The sequence below is a fragment of the Hirundo rustica genome, chromosome 6 (assembly GCF_015227805.2).
Source record: "Hirundo rustica isolate bHirRus1 chromosome 6, bHirRus1.pri.v3, whole genome shotgun sequence".
In the NCBI taxonomy this organism is placed as follows: domain Eukaryota; kingdom Metazoa; phylum Chordata; class Aves; order Passeriformes; family Hirundinidae; genus Hirundo; species Hirundo rustica.
Window position 1 is genome coordinate 49,103,133 of NC_053455.1, and position 20,853 is coordinate 49,123,985.

Sequence of the window (20,853 nt, forward strand, 5' to 3'; positions counted from 1 at the left end):
TGGACGTGACTCACTGCATATTGTTTGTTCATTTTGCTATATATATATCCCAAATGCTATTTTAAGTTGCATTTCTCCCTTATGCAGCTACCAAGTTTACTGCATGAAAACAACCCTCCAGTTTTAATTTCATATTTAACCAAAACAAATGTGGCATGGCTCTGTTCACTTCAGTAAAGCTATCTGGATTTGTATTCTGCATACAGATATAAGAAAGTTGGTCAGAGGGAAAGACATGGAAGGTACTACGAAACAAAGGAGCCAACAAAGCAGGCAGCATTTCATACAAAGCTCCCTGCATTCTGCCTGTGCTTCCACACCAACCCAATTCACTTCCTGCAGATGGTTCACATGCATTTTTTTCCTCCTTAACCAGAATCCACTGAGCACTCTTCCCAAAGATTCTGGCCATAACTCATTCTGGCTGAACAGGCCCAGCTCCCTCATCCATTCCTCATAGGAGTGATGCTCCAGACCCTTTACTATCTTCGTAGCCTTCCGTGTCTCTCTTGTGCTGAGGAGCCCAGAGCACAGCACAGTACCCCAGGTGAGCCTTCACCAGGGTTGACCAGAGGGACAGAATCACCTCCCTTAATCTGCTTGCTGGCAATGCTCTTCCTAATGCCTCCAGGACACAACTGGCCTTCTTGGACACAAGGGCACGCTGCTGGGTCATGGACACCTTGTTGTCCACCAGCACCCCCAGGTACCTCTCCGCAGAGCTGCTTCCCAGTAGATCCGCCAAGGTCAAATGGTTCTCATGTCCAGCAGGTCAAACAGGAAATAAACCCCAAAGTCATTTAGAAACCAGGTGGATTTGATTTTTTTCAATGACTTTCTGGACCATGAAATCAAATGGACATAGACTATTAACTAGGACATGAATACAGGAGTGCATCAACTTCAAAGGCTAAATTCCCAGCTATCCCCACCATAACCCATACCAGGATCCTTAATAGCTGCCTCAGACACAGTGTAGTGCAAATACTTTGCTCTAAGCAAGGTAAAACTTTTATACAAAATTCACCAATAGCTTCTGTTCTACAGCTATATCAGTGGGTTCCCCGAAATTATTTACATCTTCTGAACACTACTTCAAACCTGCCTCATCAGTTGTGCTTCACCCAAAGTTCAACACTGATCCCAGCTGTAATGCTGAGTCAGCAACCTCTGCCTGCTCAGCAGAGAGCTGCTGCCAGGGTCAACACTGAAGTCCCTGGCATGGCTGGGGTCACTGAGTCTCCACTCTCTACCCCATGTTTGATGTTGGCCTCACCACAATCTCCACCCTTAAACCCTTCCTAGTTGTGTCAGGGTGACAAAATAACAGAACAAACCCAGGTTGCCATCAGCGTTAACTCAAGTTCATCATGCCCTCATAGCTCATCCATGCACCCAATCCCAAATTATGGTCCCTTTTTTTCTGACATAATTTTAACAGCAAGTAGGTGGTTGATCAATTCCACCATGTCCTCTGCAGAGTACAGAGTACCCAAATTTTTTTATTCAAAATCAGTTCAGGCAGATTTGGGATGTTCTTCAGCAAAAAAATTGCAGAGAACCACATGTGGTTTTAATGTCATTCATCCTGCATTTTGGTATGCACAAGAAGCAAAATGATTTCTCAGAATAAAGCAGAGAAACCCTGCAGCCAGCCCCAAAACCATGCAAAATTACTGTGCACCCCATGTCAGTGAGCAATAGATGGCTGGTACAGTAGCTTGGAGCATTTGGGAATAAGGAGAACCGATTCCATGGTCCACTGCAGTCTTTCTGAACTCTCAGAGGATGTCCCATTACAAGATGATTCCAGGTTTTCACTTTTGGAAGGGAAGAGGATACTGACCTAGTGCAGTAGTAACTGATGAGTTTAGTTTTTCCTTACATCAAACTGACTCACCCTGCTCTGATACCAACCCACAATTCTCTCTTAATTGGGAAAATCACTAGGATAGTACTCACTGCCAGAATTCTGGGTCATAAAGTCATTCTCTGACTCATAAGAAGGTTTACAACAGCTGTGGCAGTGATATGTACTGTAGGTGAGTCATGTTGAACTATTACCAGAAACATAAGAATCTTATAAAACAAATATATAAAGGATTGCACTGTTTTAACTAAAGTATAATGATACATTCATTTTTCTATAGAAAAAGATCTGACAATGCTATATTGTCCACTCAGTTTTCAGGAACACAAAATTTTAAAAATGAAATTCCTAAGACACTTCTCCTTACAGATATCAAAAGCAGCTTTTTTTAAAATTCAGAGGCTAAAATTTTAGCTGATATAAATTTTCTGGCAGGCATTAAATTTGTGGAGGCACAGAGGTTTAAAACCGCTCAGAATGTGATTCTAGATTCATGGGACAAAACCCCATGTTTATTGATTATGTAACTGCAAATGTAGATATGTCTCAAGTGCAGCATGCAATTTATGTACCAGTGTATAACAAAATTTCCTATGCATATTCAGAAGTAGAAAATGTTTTTCAATTTAAATTGTATGAGATTTAAATAAATAAATAGTTTTGGGTATTCAAATCAAGAATTCTAGTGAATAAAATCAAGAATATTTCATAAAATATTATTTAAAGTAATTACTGGTTTTCAGTGAATGGATGGTGAGGTAACCACTTACTTTTTAGGCCCCCACTACCTGAACATTTAATCCTTTGACTATGCAGTAAGGCTACTAAAACTAACATCACAAACCAAACTCAACAACACCTATGCCAAAGCACTGGGACAACCTCTGGTCTCCAGCCGTGTTTAATAAGTCACAAGTATTTTTGGGACAACGGATCTGAGGGGAAAAAGGATTACAAGGCTGCCCCATAGTACCAATTAATCACTGGGAAAAACAAGTGGGCTTTAAATTAATTTTGAGATTGTTTCCTCTCTCCTATTACTTCTGGACAAGAGTCCTAGTTCAGGTATTAGGTGCTGGGTTTTTATGAATACGAAATGAATTGCCTTTGATGGAGCAGAGTGGGTTTATAGATGAAGACCTAACCAGGTGCTGCGGCATCTCTAAGGCCACAGTCATGTCTGGCTTGAGAAGGCATCAACCTCCCACCTTCTGCCCCGTGGAACAAAGCCCCCAGAGGCATCGCAGTGCCTTCAAGCGGCCTCTCAGCCCCCTCCGAGCAGGGATGCCGGGGGTTCCGCTGGCAGCCAGCGGGGCCGCGGGCTCCCCACAGCCGGGCCGCGGGCTCCCCGCCCACCTGGGCCAGCCGGCCGAGCCCGCAGCCCCCGGGCATCGCTGCGACAGCGGCCCCGGCGCTCCTGGAGGCCGGGCCGGCTGCTCCCGCTCGCTGCCTTGGCTGTTTCATTCATGCTTTCTCCTTCGCCATCTCCCTCTCCGACTGAGGGAAACGGGAGCGCGCGTGGGCGGCCGCTGGAAGGCTCCCTGTCAGTCAAGCGGCCGAGCTGAAAAGAAGGCGAGCGAGGGAGAAAGAGGCAGAACAGCTTTCCCGGGGGAGGGGGCGGCTGTTGTCGGCTGCTAGCCTCCCAGCCCTTCCCAGGGGCATCTGCAGAGACGGACTGGGGAAAGGAGGGAGCGATGTTGCACCGCAGACCTTCCCGCCGCGGGGGAAGCGGCTCTTTCCCGCCGCTCGTCACCTGTCCCTCCCTCACGTACACGCACCCAGCGGTCACGGGTTGGGGGGCGGCGGCCGCCCTGTCCGGGTAGCGCTGGGTCCGTACCCCCGGCGCTGTGGGGTCTGCCCGTACGTGTCTGCCGGGGCAGCGGAGGGGAGCGAGCCTGGGGGGTGTCAGTGGTGGGGGCGTACGTGCAGCGGCGTGTTCCCCTCAGCTCTCCGCAGGACCGGGGAACTTCCTCAGGCTGAGGGGCGCTCCGTAACGCCGGCACCAGCCGCAGCGCGGGGGACTGGCGAGGGGGATCGGGGCAAGTTGCACGGTTTCGGGCGGAGGCGGGGGGGAGGTAGGGGCGGCCACGCAGCGGGCTGAGGTGGGCTGGAGCTCGGTACTGGCAGGGGAGGGGAGCGGGGCTCCGGTATGGCGGGGCTGGGGGCTCTGCGGGGGAGAACCCGCTTCCCCCACCGCGCCGCAGCGCTGCCTTTGTGCTCGCTCCGCACCTGAGCGCCGGGCTGGGAGGGACGGCGCAGGTGGGGGCGGGCACGGCAGCAGCTGCGGCGCATCCCCGGAGTCGGGGCGGGGAGGTAAGGCGAGGCTGTGCCGTGCTGCGGCGGCCGCTCCCGGGGCTGTGGGGGGCGGCTGCACGCCGGGAGCTGCGCCTCCGGCTGGCGGCGGGGGCGGCGGGCAGGGCACGTCCCTCGCTTGGCTTTTCCTGCAGCCGTTTCCCGTTTCGTCCTGCTGTACGCAGAGAGATGCAACAGCGGCAGCCCAGTCCCCCGGGGAAGGACGGGACTCGGAGGTGGGCGAGTGGCATCAGCCCTGCCGGTGCGCGGTGGGGCTGCCGGGCGAGGGTTTGGGGCCGGGGGCAGCACCGGCGGTGACTTGCCGCTCCCGCGGTGTCCGTGCAGCCGCCCGCGGACCTGTGCTGAGAGGGGCCGCAGCCCCGCTCCTCCGGCGCCGCTCGCACCCCCGGGGCTCTCGCAGGGCCCGAGCACGGCGGCGGCGCGCACAAGGCTGGGCTTTCCCCCCGTTTTCCCCCGCCACAGAACGCCGAGATACGCGGAGCAGATGCCGGTGTATGAGCCTAGCGGACCTGGCTTGGGGAGGGCTGGGGGATTTGGGGGAAGCTGCTTTCGAACGGGCACAGCCGGTAGTTAACTACCGAGTGCAGTTTTTAGCAGCAGCAACAGCTTTGCGATGCTTTCCGGGAACGCTGCTGCCTGGGAGCTGGTGTTCCAGGCGGCACGCCGGCGCTCTCTCCTAGATGGCAGTGCTGAGAGCAGGATAGCTGCCGGTGTAGGAATAAAGTGCTGGGAACCCAGGGACCTGGGCAGCTGGATTTTGGTAGAGTTCCTCATTCACATTTGTCCTGTGAATGCTTATTTGCGATTAAGACTTTTTTTTTTCCTTCAAACTTTACCTATGATTATCCTGCTGTGCAATTACGTTTTGGTGAGACTGTGATTGTTATGTGAGTAAGGAAAAACAAATTTAGTAGGTTAAGCCTTTTTTATTGCAGAATTATTTACAAAGTTGCCGAGGTTCGGATCCAGCTCCGCTGGCTGCCACCTGATTGGCAGCGAGTTACAGCTGGTGGTCACATTCTGTGTTTGTTAGAGCAACAAATCACAGATTCAGAAGAAATGCGTCTTCATTACCCCCTTTTTTTCCTTTGCTTCCAAAGTGTTGCTTATACTGAGGAAGCAATTTTTTTATTTGATTGCAGTGTTTTGTTAGTCAGTTTGAGATGATTAACTTCCTTGTTGGATAAATTGTGCAGTTAATGGATCAAGTTCAAATCTCAGACCGAGAGCTCACACTAATTTCAACACAAGTTGTGTGGTACATGACAAGAGTGTTGAATTTTACTGTGTGGGATAGCTGAAGCAGATTTTCTCACTGCTTGCTCTACTTCCAGTTTGTTCCTTTTGAGTAGCAAAATGTAGTGATTTTGCCGATCTTCTCATTGATATATTTGAGTGCAGTGTTGTACATCAGAAACCAAGGATAGTTCAGGGGCTCAATATGCGCCCATTGAGAGAGAAAATTTAGCCAGTTGACTTGAATGTGGATAAAATGGACATGAGAATTCTTACTCTACATTTGCACTTAATGAATCCAAATGTTCTCAGTAGGTATGTGCACATCACATTTGGTTGTTTTATTCCTTTTGTTATAATTGAATGAGCATTATTCTTTGTAGGAGTGTGTCGTTGGTTTGTTAGGCTTTTTTACTTCTTATTTAGCAGTGTTATGGTTTAAGGGCTTTAAAAGATTTGTCACTCCACTGCAGAAAGAGTTGCCAACTGGATGTCATGCATGTAAAACTAGAACAAGAGTCTTTGAATAGCAAAACCATCAATTTAGTAACGATTTAGTGTGATAAATGGCAGAATGCACAAAAAAAATGCAAATCTGAACAATTATAGCATGCATCTTTTGGTATTAATATTTAGTACAAAGCACAAAAGGCAAATAAACACATACAGCTTTTAAGCACCTAAACTGGTTTGAAATGGAAGAGCTGTTTTCTGTCATGTGTTTGTTTGGGGTTTTTTTTCTGTTACATGGTTTATGCTTAAAAAAAAAAAAAAAGTGTGGGGTGGGGGAAAGATCAGAGAAGTTTTCGCAAGCATTTATTTTGTTTTCTGTATCTCAGAATTCCATTATGTAGCAGGATGCTTTCCAGTATCTGGAAAGGCAGATGTTGCTGCAGCAGGAGTAATTACATTGATTTGCAGCACAGGGAAAAAAAAAAAAAATCTGTTCTTTCTGCCTCTGTCTAAAAAGGTCAGCCATGCCAGCTCTGTTTTGGGTTTGTCAACAGAAGAGATGAGACAGGGAAGTTAAGTTTCTTCAACAAAAGGAGTGAAGTAATGTAGAGTTTCTGAATCAGGAATAAAATGAGTTGCCTAACCAACTGCACTGAAGAATTTCACTTGCTTGGCTTTCCCTCCAATTGTCCACAAGCCAACCCTTTTTGAAAGGCAGGGAGTTTTGCTAGGTTTGGTTGGTTGTTAGTTGCTTAACCAGCTCACTCACTCCTGTGGACTGTTGAGCCCAAAGGCAGAAGAGGCAATGGAAACCAGAGGCATGTGTAGACTTTTGTAGAAGAGCCTTGCTGAGTTGTAGCTTTTCAAAAGGTGCATGACAGAATCCCATAACTGAGAATTTTGCTCTTACAGTTCTTTTTCAGTTCCCTGCTTACCCTGTGCAGGCCACAGCAATGTGTGACTGTTGTGACCCAAGAATCAACCTACGATAAGGCCTGGCTTCTGGGTTTAAACTGATGCTTAGAGAGTTTATCTTGAGATTTCAGAGATAATGTGTTTCTACTTTAGAGAACGTTTGAGACTTCCTTGCAAAGAGAACATGCAAATGAAACTTGAGAACTGAAGGACTGATTTGCACTAAAGCATTTTTAGCAGAAGAATAAGGCCAGAAGATATGCAGAGTATGTGTGCGTGTATCCGTGCTACCGCACAGAGAGCAAGCTATGATAGTCAAGAAAGGCAAGGGTTTTGAACATTTGTGGAAGGTCACAGTATTTTTTATCTCATGATGGAACTCACATTCTTTTCATGACCAGACTGTCCTGTGATTTTGAGCAGCTTTTTGAAGAGCTAGTATGGTAATAATTCACATCTTAGAAATCAGATTCAAGCTCCTGTGTTGTAAGAGTCCTGATCTGTAACCAGCTAGAATGCCAGTAAGTAGTTTGTTAGTGGTTTGTGTCTTTTTTATTTAGTTCTTCCTTGTTTAGTGACCTGCTGCATGTAACCGGACTCCTAACATCTTCAGAGCAGGAGCAACCTTTCCTAACTTGTTTCAGTAGGACTCAGATCCTTGTTTGCAGCTCTAGGAGATGGATGTAATAGAAAGTATCAATCTGGTACCTCTGGTTTAAGGTCATGAGTAGCTGCCAAAAGTATTTAGTATTTTTAGGAGTTGAATCTCTAGCATAAAAGTTCTATTTCTTTTTTGTTTTGCGATTTGGTATCATATTTAGTTTCATTCTGCATTTTACTTCTGTGGATATGGGTATAACACCAAGAAATTGCAACTTTCTGTATTTCTATAGCAATTCTGTCCTGTGGACATGACTGCATGTGCTAACAGGAACTCATTTTTGACACAAACTCACCCTTCAGGTATAAATAACTTGCTTAACTTACAGAGAGATTGTGACCTCCATTATCTATCATCAGATAATACCTTTTGTTATTGCAGTACATAATAAAGCCACTTAGACCATCTTTTAGAAAAGAATTAAACATGTGAGGCCAGGCTCAAATATCAGAGAGTGCCAGCAAGAGTGAAAACTACGTGTAATATATTTTATGTACGTGTGTTTGTTTAGGATGATGACTGTCTTTGTAATCCTGTGTGTGCAAACTTGTTACCTCCAGATGGGCCAGAGTTTCAGGCAGGTTTTGAAAGCTTCAATGAGAAGATACCAATCACTGCAGTGTACAGAGCCTGCTCCTTGCTGGTTTTGCCCGCTGCAATATCATCAGCTAATGTGTCACCATCTAAACTGATGTCTGTGTGGATACACTGCTTCATCAAACCGCATAAGCTATGACCCAGCTAGTCTTAATTACACTGCTTTTTAAAAATCATTCAAATGTTGTAGTCTGAGTATCACTCAATTGTTCTGCCCCTTGATTATCTACAGGTCAGGTTTCATTAAGTTCTGATGACCACCCAGGACTCTGAAGGCAGCAGTTTTGTGCAATATAAGAATGTTCCTTAAAGAAGCTGATGGAGGATAGAGTTCCTAGCAGACATTGACAGCATAAGATGTCACTGTAGTCTAGTCTGAAATTGTATATCTGAAGGACAATTGAATGTCCTTGACTTTACAAGAAGTTTTTGCACTGAAGAAACTTAATAATGGGTTAGAAACTGCTTTCAGAAGCTGTGTAGATATGCTTGTTTCTGTTCGGTTGCATTATTATGAGTTTCTGTTCGGTTGCATTATTATGACTATGGAGCAATTATTTTTTTTTTCCTACAAACGAGTGTGAATTGAAGCACCCTACATTAGAGGAAGACATTTAATTTATCCTGGTGAACCTGTGATCTGCACCTATCAGTTCTGAATGGCTTTGTTTCCATGTGATGCCCTGAAATACATTCCACAGTTGTAACCACAATATTAAATACAAAACAAACACAGTTCTTGGCAAATGATTGACCGTTGCTCTGGGGGGGAAAAAAAATCACTGGATATTTTAGTGGGCAAGTCCAGTGGACTTAAAATTATTCCACTTTTTGAAATGGAAAAAATCTATCTCTGCCTAATATTTCCTTTCATCTTCATTATACAGTTCTTGTAAAAAAAAAACAACAAATGCAGAAAGGATCTTGCAAAATATGGTTCTACTTGTATTTGTAAGTAAGCAGTTATCAAATGTTGTCTCATTCCTATGTGACCTGGAGAGATTTGAGAGATGGATTTATTTAATTGGGAAATTGAGGGCTAATCTACATATGGAAATTCATGAACATTGGCATACCAAGCTTATTTTCTACACACACATGGCCCTTTTGCAATCAGACTGTGAGGAATTATATGTGTCTAAGTATTTGGAATGGTTATTCTGGTGTGTAGCCCTGTGTAGACAGACTCTTAGATTTGAATTAGTATTGCAGCAGTTGTTGAAATCAAATCTAAACCTAAAGGTGAGTAAAACAATGAAAGGAGCCCTTTAACAGGGTAAGTAGAGATGTAGCAAGAGCACAAAGGTCTTTGAGGTACATGTGCTTTGGCAAAGATACACGTTTTCATCTATTAACCCAATATGAGACATTAAGGTTAAAAATCCTCTTAGTTATCCACTCCTTTGTTCTGTATATGTTGAGTGAACAGAATATTTTTAATTCAGAGAAATATTTTGTATTTACAGCTGCAGGTGTTTCTTCGGGTAATGATGTATCTTGTGTTACTAGTGCAGCAAAGTGACTCTGTGACATTGGACTTGATCCTTGCAGGCCTCTTCCAACTCAGAATAATCTATGGTAGACATTTGTTACTTCTTGAAATGCATGTTTACTGAAATCACAATTATGTCTAGAAACCCCAGTGTCTCTAGATCTCATGAGTTCTGTGTGTCTGGAGATGTCTTTATTCAAATGTGATGGGTACAGATAAAGATAACTCACATTAAGTGCTATTAAGAATTAGATGTTGAAAATTGGGATATGAATAGAACTAGTCTGTAAAATTAAGTCAGTTAAATATAAAATTCTTTTAAATAAATAGCAAAGGAAGAGTTAGACATGGGACAGTGGGGGGCTATTGATGCAAAGGAACAAAACATGCTTGGAGAAAAATGTTCTTTTAAAAAAAAGTGAATTATTTGTTAAAAATAAGTAAGCAGTTTAGATTTTCTTTATAGTGCACAAGGTTTAAATTATGCTTCTCATGTCACACTCTGAAGTAATTGACAGTGGCATGTTTGCACTGTGGGACCCCATCAGCCCGTGAACTCATTGCAAAATAGTCAAAAGACACATTACAACAAATTAAGTCTGGGTTGTGAGAAAATACTGTCTAAGACTGTGACTGAATTTAAACTGAAAAATTTTTCTAAATGAGTGTTTCACTGAGGAGATACAATTTAGGATATTTTGTTTACCTTCAGGGTTTGTTGTTGTTGTTGTTTGTTTGTTTTTAAATTACATTCTACCTGTAATGTTTCTGACTTTCTTAAAAGCAGAGTCTTGATACTCTCACATTCTTAAAGACTGAACAGGATCATTTGTATTTACTAACATGAGGTTTGTGGATAGCTTCCTTCATTATTGAAACTACAGCATACTACTTAGGTTAGTGTTTCATGTGTAGTTTAGTTCCCTTTTGATTTCCCCTCTTAGCTTATTCCTTTCTGATTTCACCTCTTATTGAAGGTGGCTTGGGTAAATTTAGGTGGTGACTTCATTTGGACCAGTGTACACTTCACTTTCAAGATGAGTTGTATCTTTTATTTTTTTTCCCCCTAATTCCACACTCCAGAAAACAGCAATCTTTGTGGTTTCTACTCTGAGACAAACATTTCCCTTGTCTCTCTAGAGAGCTGCTACTCCCCTTCACTGTGAACCATATTCTGTTCATAACACCGCTGATATGAGCGTCTAATGGTATCTTAGAGAGTGTTAGAAAATACAAATGCTGGTATTTGATAAGGAACTCTTCTGGATATTGTTGAATAACCAAAACCATTGGGTGCAAAAACTCAGAATTTTGCACAGTGAGGGCATTTGTTCTGAATTTTCTCTCTCAGTTGCTATAAATAATAACCGTTTTCATAATAGATGAACTTACAGTCTGTAAAAGCAGGTCATTCCAATTATTACCTTACTTCTCTTCCCGCTGTTTCAATGGCAGGAGATTTTTAGCGGCCAGCAATGTTGCAGGCATTTTTAGGTGGATGTGACCTCTTCATGGATGTAAGATAAGGGAAAGATTCCACTGGGGTATAGGAAGCTTTGTGTCCTTTGGCAAGGCAGGATTTAAAAGGCCAAACCAACAGTTACCTTGGGTTTTGTAGCCCCATTCCGGCCTCCCACTAGCTTGCCTGGAACACAGCTTTACTCCACTTGTGTGTAATGAGAGTTGTAAATGAACATTAAAGGATGGGGAGAGCAGCCCTTGAGAACTTTCTTCTTCGGTTGAGAGAGGTCCAGGGGAGCACAACAGCTATTGGACCTGCTCACTGACCCCAGCTGGTCTCTGAAATTTGAGTTGTCACAAGCAGTCCATGGGTTGTAGGTTGGCAGTTGTCATGTGCCACTGTGGTGATAACACAAACAGCAGGTTTCCCACAGAGACCCTCTGGAGACCTGTTCTTACAATTAGCTGTTGATTAGCTACCTACTCAAAAGGCAGACTGCTGGATCTCCCTGGATGCATTCCATATGTCTCATTTTGCAGCTCATGCTGGTGTCTTGGAATTGACCAAAACTTTGGGATAATTAAAATACAGGCATAGATTCCCATAAAATGGTAATGAAAGCAGACCGTTGCAGGTCTGATGATGGCAGGGAGAATCCATATGGGTTTGAGGTTTCATTTTTCTCCGCTCTTGCAAGATTTAGGTCATAATATTTAGGTTAGGACACTTAGAAGCAAGCTAGGCATCTTGATTCAGCCTCCCTAAGAGAGTGCTTGTTTTACCAGAGATGTTATTTGAAGCATTCTTGGGTATGTGATCCCACTTTTGAATTTACTATCAGTTTACTGAATTACACTTGCCTGTTTGGTTTTTTTTATTTTTGTTTTTGATTGATTTGTTTGGTTTTGTGTTTTAACGCTGGTAAGTAAAATGTGCCTAATATGTTTTTTCTAGCAACATCCAGAGATTCTGGGGAAGGGAATTAATTTTATTTGTCAGGCAATGCATTTTTTATGGTGATTCTGTAGTCCTTTTTACTTTTATGAACAGAGACTTGCTGCTTTATTCCTGTACCTTGACTGGTTGAGTATGGCTAGGTTTGTTTATTTTCTTTTGCAGAATGCCTTCCATTTGGTACTCCAACAGCATCTGTTCCATCATTCTCAGTCTCAGTAACAGTGTACATAACCAGACTGGGGCTTGGCTGAAGCTGTCTCCTTCAGGAGCAGAGCCTCCCTTTCCAGTGGAGATCACTGCCACCCTTCCATTGCCTGACTGAAGACTCTGCTCCTTAAGTCTCAGAATAGTAAGCCAGAGAGGTGGAATAATTTAAGTAGTTGCCTTGTTTCATTCCTCTTCTAAACATGGAAATCAGAGCCTGCAAACATTTGTAAGATGAAATGTTGGCACAGATGTTGTAATCTCTGTGAAACTGCAGATGTGACTACTTTGTTGTGAAACTGCAGGGAGCTTCAAGAATTTTTGTAATAAATCCTGTGATGAAAAAGCATGGAATGGCTATTTTATTGTGCTTGTAATTGCTTTTGCACTTCAGAGCCTGTTTAGAACGGTCATGTAATTAAAATAGTTATTATTTTCTTTTAAATTAGAAGAGGACTTATCTCATAATTACATGATTTGCACAAACAGACACAAGGAGCTGAGTGCCCAAATGCTGTTGGTATTTCAGCCTCTTAGTTATTGCTTTAAACTGTGTTTTCAGATGGTGCTTTGTTCTTTGTGGTAAATTACTTCAGGCAGATGTAGCATTCTCCATGCTATGTACATTTTCTAGCATCCCAAATTTCTGAATTATGTATATTGTCCCCAAAGCAGGCACTGGCACTTGCTCTTTTGTCCCTTTTGAGCTTTTTGCATTATGTAAAACAGTGTAAGAAATTTTGTTAGGAAATTCATCCCTTTGAATTTCCTATGAACTCTCTAGCACTGTAACCCCCCCCAGACTCCTGACTGGAAGCAGATTTACGTAGATCCTGAATGTAGTTTTGGCCATTGTCACAGGTCTGTGTGTTGCCAGTGGACAGCAGATCACAAATGGAGATTCAGTGCCCTAAAGTTATGTAGTGATACTAAATCATGAACCAGCAATTAAGCAATAATACTTTATCTGCAGTGTAGTCTGTGCAACTCAGAACGTCAATTTTCTGTTATCCATGAGTAGAGTATATTATATTAATTTAAATTGAGGACTGTTGCTTTGTGTTAGCCCTGGGCATGACTTTAACATTAAACTTACTAACTTTAATAAAGGGTTTTTTAACACCCCCAGCCCTCCCCACCCAAAATGGTGCCAGAGGTAAGATACTGATGTAAGCATGATGCTAATTCCAGTGTTCAGACAGAAAAGCTTGTTGTCTATGTATCCAGGATTTAGAAAAATATTCACTTCTGCTTGATGAGCTTGCTTCAAAGTCCTGCTAATGCTAACTCTGGCTTCACTGTGCTCTGTTACAGCCTAGGGGCCTGGGATTTGTAAAGCTGTGCCTATGAGATTGCTGATTACACTGGGAAGTGAAGGCAGTCCAGAGCCAGCTGGAATAGTGTTTGCTGTCATTTGGGAATTTGCTTTATTAAGGCATCCAGCTTACTCCTTTGGTTGTTGATGCTGAACAGAAATTGAGAGTCGGTCTCTAAGCTAATTTATTGTCTGTCCTTGAAACCAGATGTTTATCCTGGTTTGGAATACAGTTTTCTATCTGTGTCTATAAGCTTTTCTTCCTTCTTTTTTTTCCAGCTGATACCAATCTCTCCTGCTCTGTGTGCGGCTTCCACCCTGTCCATCTGTGTCCGTTACCTCTCCAGCCCATGTGTCAGCTCCTGTAGCTCTGTATTTCTCTTCATCTCAGAAGGAACTGAGTAACCTTCTGCCACAAAGGTTTCAGACCAGGGAAGTACAAACTTCCCTCTTTGTCTGCTACATCCTGTCAGATTAGCAGCTTCTGATTGATAGTGATATTGCCAAGTATGAAAGAAGCAGCTTTTCCCCAGGAGCTGTGAAATCCCATGGTTGTAAGGGACTTCATTGTTGGCTGAAATAAGCTGATGGCTGCCACCACAGGATACATGAAAGTAATTCGTTTCTGGTTTTTTTGTTCCTCTTCTGCAACTGATTGCTATGGACAGCATTCTGATTCTGAGAACACAGCAGGTATTCGGAAACATCATCCTGATGTCCTAGAAAATACCTCATTAATCCAGCCAGCCATTTTTAGGCCTTTTCCTGCAATACCGAACTTAAGCATTGTGCTTACCTGGTTGTAATTGCTGATTTTCTTCCTTGGTTGCTGCATGATTTTATGAGCTGATGCTTCATAAATTACCAGAGGTAGAGATGAGCAGAAATCTGAGATCCTGCTAACATGTCAGGCTGGACAAAGCCTTGCTTGCCTGTCATAGTCATTTGCATGGTATTGGTCTTTGTGAGAGAGTGGTTGTTCCTATCCCCCTCTGTATCTGCCAGGCTTTCACATTTGAAGTGGGTGATGCAGAAGCAGAGCTCCATCTGCTGATGTTCCCTTTAATGTAAGATAGCCCCTCAAAGAAGGGGGTCTTACATAAATGATTTTGCTGACCTGTGTTTCTGTGTGTGTGCAATATCATATCTGTGGACATGTTAACTACTGCGCAGAAAAGGAAAAGTGAGAAATCAAGTCAGTTCCAGGGCTGGAAAAAGTAAGCACCCCTTTCAGTTGTATGCAGGTCATCATTTCTAAGCAAGGTTTAGCATCTTCGCAATACTTGGACCAAGATCACTTCACATATTACCACAAAATGCAGCTTGGTTTTTCTTCATGTTGAACGTGGATGGCAGAGGGAACAAGGTCAGACTATATGGTGTTGGCTAGTAAGAAGGGAAATTTCAAGGTCTGTCCACACAGGCATAGGTATTTTTTTCTGTTTGAAAGGATTCTGATACTCAGCTGAGGGGCAAAAGCTGATCTTCTGTTTTGGTTTGAAGTGGTATCTAGGGAAGATGAAAACAGTGTTGGCATCAGCTTCATTTGCTTTGAGTATTAAGTCTATTCCCTGGAGAACTCATTAATTTTTAAGGCTGTGGCAGCAATAGGCTAAATGGATACACTAGTGATACCCTGATGGTTTGAGATTGTGCATTCATCCTTTTGGGATAAGCAGTTTTGCTTCCTTCAGAGGTTGTGTGGTACCTCAAGATCACTGGGTCAGTCTAACCTGAGAAGGCAGCTGTTTGGCAAACAGGAAGATCCCCTTTGGTGTAATAATGGGAACAAGAAAACTGTTCTTTTTAGAGTATTGTCTGCTCTCTGAATCTTCTTAAGATTCATTTACCCTGCTACTAAACTCCACCTGTTTGTAGAAAAGGGGTTTAAGCAAGAAGATCAGGCTCTTGCCTGTTGGTTTGTGCTGGGGAGACAATAGTGTGAGAAAGACAAGGTTCTGAGTGACATTGATTTCTCCTCAGTAATTGCTAGTCAGGATGAGTGTTGATTGTTGACTTGCATGTTGTGAATGCATAAGCTTTTCAAATCTGGATATGCTAAAGGCGGTCATGTTTCAGGCGCATGTATATATGGCTCTTTTGTAGCTCGTAATGTCCAACTAGTTAACAAAATCAAGTAAAATTAAGACAATGCTGGCCTACTGTGAGAAGTCTTACATTGGACAGGGTGGGGAGCGCCTGAGTCCTGACCTAGGAACTGAACTGTAGTACCCAACTTCCTTTCTAAAAAAAGGCATAGCAGACTGCCACTGCCTTCCGAGGCACAGCCTGGACTCTGTGAGAAATGTGTTTCTTTTAAAATGGGTGGGTGCTTCAAAGGGGCAGTAATCGGGGCTGAGCTGGCAATAAACAAACAGGGAAGGCTGTGGCATGGCCCTGGGGCCCCAATACCTGTTTGTTGTCACCTGTTACACAGCCACAATGCATGGGGCAGGATAAAATGGGGATCCTTGCATGACCCACTGTTGGGGCTGGGGTTCCAAGTGGGACAGCTGCAGCTGAGGCACTCTGCAGGCAGTTCTTGGGTACACGTGCACAGCTGTGAAGGTACCAGGAGTATTGAAGGATACAGGACATTTAGAGGCATTTAGGACAGTGAAGGGCAGAGGCAGTCAACTGCTGGGCCTCCACTTGGTGCTGAAAGCACTTACTGGCTTTACTGTGAGCTTACTTTTAACCCTCCGGGCCTTACTTGAGTACTGAGACAATTTAATGCAGATTTAGATGGTCATGAAGTGCCTCTCTCTGCTCTGTCCATTCTCTTAACAATGTCTAATGCTGCTTCCTCTCTGCACTGTTGCAATCCATTTCCAAGAACTGGAAGCACACAGTCTGTTCCAGCTGATGGGGTTGGAAACTGTAGCGGCTCTAAATTAGATGCTGTATAGCTTCTAGTTTAAAAAAAACAATGCCAAGATAGCGTGAAATATTCCACATATAAACATCAAGGGGAGAGTAATGCTCCATCTAATTCAAATTATATTCAGTGCATAAAGCTCTTATATGTACTGTGTATTTCATCATGTTTGCAAGTTTATAGTGCTTATCTTCTGGGGCCTGGACTGTAAACCTCATCAGCCCTGTGATGGAAGAAAGATCAAGCCCTTTAATGCAAGAATAACAGAGGAAGTATAGATGGACAGTGATCCAGACCACAGAAACAGCTTCGTGCTTTGAGACCCGTGGATGTAAATGTGTACTCAGACTCTGGGGGGATGCTAGCCACTCTGTGCCACTGAGATTAGACTCGAGGAGACTTACTACCTGCAGTATTCAGCCTTAAATGCCTGCCAAAACGTTTTCTGCCTTTGGAACTTATAAAAGGAGAAGCTTTGAGCCATTACAAATTTTAATTTGTTTTTTAGTTTTAAAATTAAAACATGAAATCCAATCTACTGTGGCACTAACATTTTCTCCCCACCTCCCTCCCAGAGTCTCTCTTCCTGGACTGGAACCCTGTATAAAATTTTTCAGTAAGATCCAGGTTTGTTTTACTAACATATGAGAGATTTAAAACCTAAATGCTGGCAAAACCTTAACTAGTTTGTTGCAAATGTGTCACTATTCATTAATGAATCTCTAGGGTGTAGTATGTTCCTTGATGGATTGGCTTCCTGGAAATTTAATGACAGGTTGTGAATTGGCATCCAATTTTTTTTAGTCTATCTCCTGCTACTATAGAAAGCAATCTTGGTTCTGATAATCTGAGATATTCTGTTTTGCTTTGCTTTCATGTTGTACTTTAGGCAGGAGGATGTCAGCTGGTATGATCTTTGAGAAATAGTACAAATAAAGATTTCTTTGAGTCCACTTACTCTTCTAGAAATTAAGCAGGATATTTATGCTCAGCCATCAGTAACCAGTTGAGTTCCTATCTCACTTGTTTGTGAAGTTCAGTTAAGTTCAGAAAAGGCACCAGAGACTTGTGTATAATTCCAGCCTTATTTCTTTCCAGTAATTTTATGGTGGTTGAGATAAGATTACTTAGTTCCTGGTACATCTGGAGGGGAAATTATTTTGCTTCATCGCAGTAAAGTGTTGAATTGTGTTTTATTGTGGCATGCTACAACATTCTGCAGTACTTACACGCTGTCTGTACATGGCATTTTTGTGTGATAACTGTTTAAAGAACTTCAAGTACCAGCGTAGTCATTCTGGAATAGTTATTGTTTAAATACTCATCCTTACATACTGTGACATAACTTGTATCTGTAGAAAAAGTCATAAATGTTACAGTGTTTTGGGGAGCTCCAGCTGTAAGACCTGAAGTGGCCTGTGTAGAAGAAATTATTTTGTGTTGAACTGCTTAGAGAAACTATAATCTTTTATAAGATCAACTCCCCCTTAAAAATTACCATTTTGTTTTCAGCTTCTTTCATGTAAAATACTTTCCAGTCATTCTGTTCTTTGTTACTTTTATGACTTGTACTCTGGCTCATCAGGAAGCACACAGGCAGGCATGCACTTCTCTGAATCAGCTTAGAATTTCATGACCCAGCCTGCACCACTAGGGCTCAGATTCATGTGGTTGGGAAGGCACATTATATCAGTGGTTAACTTATGGATAAAGAAAGGGGAAGGTTGTTGCTGTGCAGAGAAGTGGATGCAGAATTGAGTAAAACTTGGAAAAGTGTGACAGGTCATGTGGCCAGACAATATCTTCTGTTTTCTTATCAAATTCTCTGATGTGACTGCAGCCTGCATCACAAGGGTCAGTGCTAATGGCCAGAAGGTGTTTGCTCTCTCTGTAGCCTCTTAGAGAGATGACCTTGAACGATGGTGTGGATTTTGCTGGGGTTGTAAGACTGGACTCAAAACTGACTCTGTGGGTCTGGTATTCTTAATACTCTTAGGAGTCCTAGGCAGAAGAATGTAGTAATTTCAATGCTTGCTATTGTGCTTTGTGAAATCCAGTGAGAGAGAATTATCCTTACCGTGTGAAGACTGAGAACTAAGGAAGCTATTGTGACCACTTGTAGTGGCAGGATCTGTAGCAGCGTTTTTGTCTGTTATGTGGGAGGCTTGGGTTTCATCAATGGAAAATTTAATTTCCCAGTTTCACTGAGGTTGGATTTTTACAGAACTGTAACTCTGTATCTTGCAGAATCTGCTTGAGAGCAGGGCCGATTTGTGTTGAGACAGATCTCCTACATGGCTGTGAACACAAGTGCACAAATTCAGAGTAGCTGGTGTAAATCTAAAGCAACTGTCATGGAGATTGATGATCTCTCTAGGAGTTAATCTAGATTTACCTCAGGGAAACTGTGACCAGAATCTCCCAGGATTCGTCTTCACTAGACTTCAGTAGCTCACTAAATTAATTGCTAATTAACTTGTGATTGTTGATTATTGTGGATGCTTCCCACATATTTCTTCTTACTGTCATCAAATTTAAAGATAGAGCTCCACTAGATAAGACCAGATCTTACCTGTTCTGAACTCCTGCTTGTCAAAAGCTGTTCCTTTCAGCTAGATATGAACACTGAGCACAGTCAGCAGGCATTACACCAACGAAGAAAATACAGTGCACTGCAGTCCTTGGGAATCTAAACTTGTCCACATTTGGGTCAAGAGCAGCGGGGAGGTGGCAGCCTACATTGTTGAAGGCAGTTAGAATAAGCAAGGGGTTTAGAGAGATCCTGCAAGGTAGTCCCAGATTACCCTTGAAGACTGGTCTTGCCAGTTTCCACAGTGGAGTTGGAGCAGTTGAGACTTCTCCTTGATGTAAGTGCGGTAGTCAGTGTGGAGTGGTTTCACCACTGACGTATCCAAGCAATGGCATGAGCTACCTCCGCTCAAAACACTTCTTCCCTTGTGTGCCAGAAGGCAGTTGCTTTGGTGCTTTGTTAATTCTATCCAAAGGAGGTTGTAACATGAAGTATCTTATGGTAAAATACCAGTTTGCAGTATTCAAGGACATTGAGAGGGAAATGGCCAGACCTGTTCCTTCAAAGTCTGACAACACTGAGACACCCTTACTCTTCAGATTTCACCATCAACATTACACTAAAAAAGCACAACTTTCTTGCGTGTGTTTTGTATGGCTCAAATGAAATTGGGATCCCAAAAGGATAGGGTGTTTGGTCCTAGTGTAGTCTGGACAATGAAGTTTTATGACAGCCTTACTTTAAAACTAAATTTAGGCTCTGTTTCAGGCCCCTCCGAAACAGAGGCAGACAGCAAACCAGCTTGAGAACTTCTCATGCTGTTGAAAATTGTGAAATTAAGTCTCTATTCAATAAAAAGTCCTCATTCTTAAATAAGCATGTTATTAGGTCGCGACAGAGAATGTGTCTAAATAGCATGAATTTAAAAGTTGTCCTTTCTTTTACAAATGTACTTAACAACCTCCCAGTCCATGGGCTTCCCTTTCAACTGGTCTGCCTCCCAACAGCCTGCAGTTCGAACTGGGAGGGCCTGGTCCTGCTGCCTGATGAACAGACAGTGAGGATGTAAGGATACAGTAAATGGGTGATCATCTTTCCTGCCTGCATGCAGAAGTAAAGGCGCAGTGCCAAGCAAATATGCGCGTTAGATGACTAACAGCTCCCACACTGCCAGTGTAGGCAGGGAATATGCAATGCAGCCACATATGCGTCTCAGAACCATACTGGGTGCTTTTTATTCTTAATGTTTTGTTTTGTTTTTAAATAGTTCAGATCTTTGAGAAGGATGTTTATCTCTATGCACAGAAAACAATATTGGTCATAGCTTTTAATATACAATCAAGTTTTTAGAACTACCAGCTGATATATCTGTTATGAGTGGCATCAGAATTTCAAGTAAGTGCTATAAAGGCTCTCGAGGATGGCTGTGCTTATCATGTGTAATTTTCTGAGTTTACCTTTATTTAGTGGCTAGAAAATAGCTTTTTAAAGAAAGTGAGATTTTTTTTTCAACAGAAATATTGTTTTAAAGTTTTGTGTTTATTGTTTGGGTTCCTATTTAATTTTTTTATTAATATTTTTGCCCTGATTGAATTTTGAGCATTCTTTTTTGGGTAAAATTGGTGGGAGGTGTTCACAGAAATCATTATGCTATAACAAAGGAGTTGAATTTAATTTGATAGTTGCTTTACAATGTAGATGTGGATGTACAATGAGCTGAACCCCCAGGGAAGTCCTGTAAATCCCTGTAAGCAGAGTGCAGTTCACCTTAGCATTTAATCTAGCAGTCAGCTTCCTCTGAAGAAGATCCCCTTTTCTTTCTCCCACTGATGGCTAATCCACACCCCACCCAATTACTTCATTTTCTGTCAGTTCTGCAAGGTGAAGTAGCCTTGTTGTGGCATAGATAACTAAGATGGGGATAGGATGCAGTAGAAGACACTGAACAGGATGAAAAAAAGCCCCTTTCT

The 20,853-nt window shown here is 42.8% G+C and overlaps 1 protein-coding gene across 8 annotated transcripts in view; it reads left to right on the forward strand.

Annotated features, from left to right (window-relative positions):
• Nucleotides 1–3,486: 3,486 nt before the first annotated feature.
• Nucleotides 3,487–20,853, forward strand: part of PTPN5 (protein tyrosine phosphatase non-receptor type 5) — a 73,976-nt gene continuing 56,609 nt past the window's right edge. For 4 of the 8 annotated variants that reach the window (XM_040068159.2, XM_040068160.2, XM_040068152.2 and 1 more), the window contains exon 1: nt 4,231–4,398. The gene's annotated coding sequence lies outside the window, so the exon portion shown is untranslated. Of the gene's footprint in view, nt 3,731–4,157; nt 4,184–4,230; nt 4,425–12,118; nt 12,306–20,853 lie in introns of those variants that run through there. The other 4 variants (XM_040068153.2, XM_040068154.2, XM_040068156.2 and 1 more) reach the window with 4 other exon arrangements.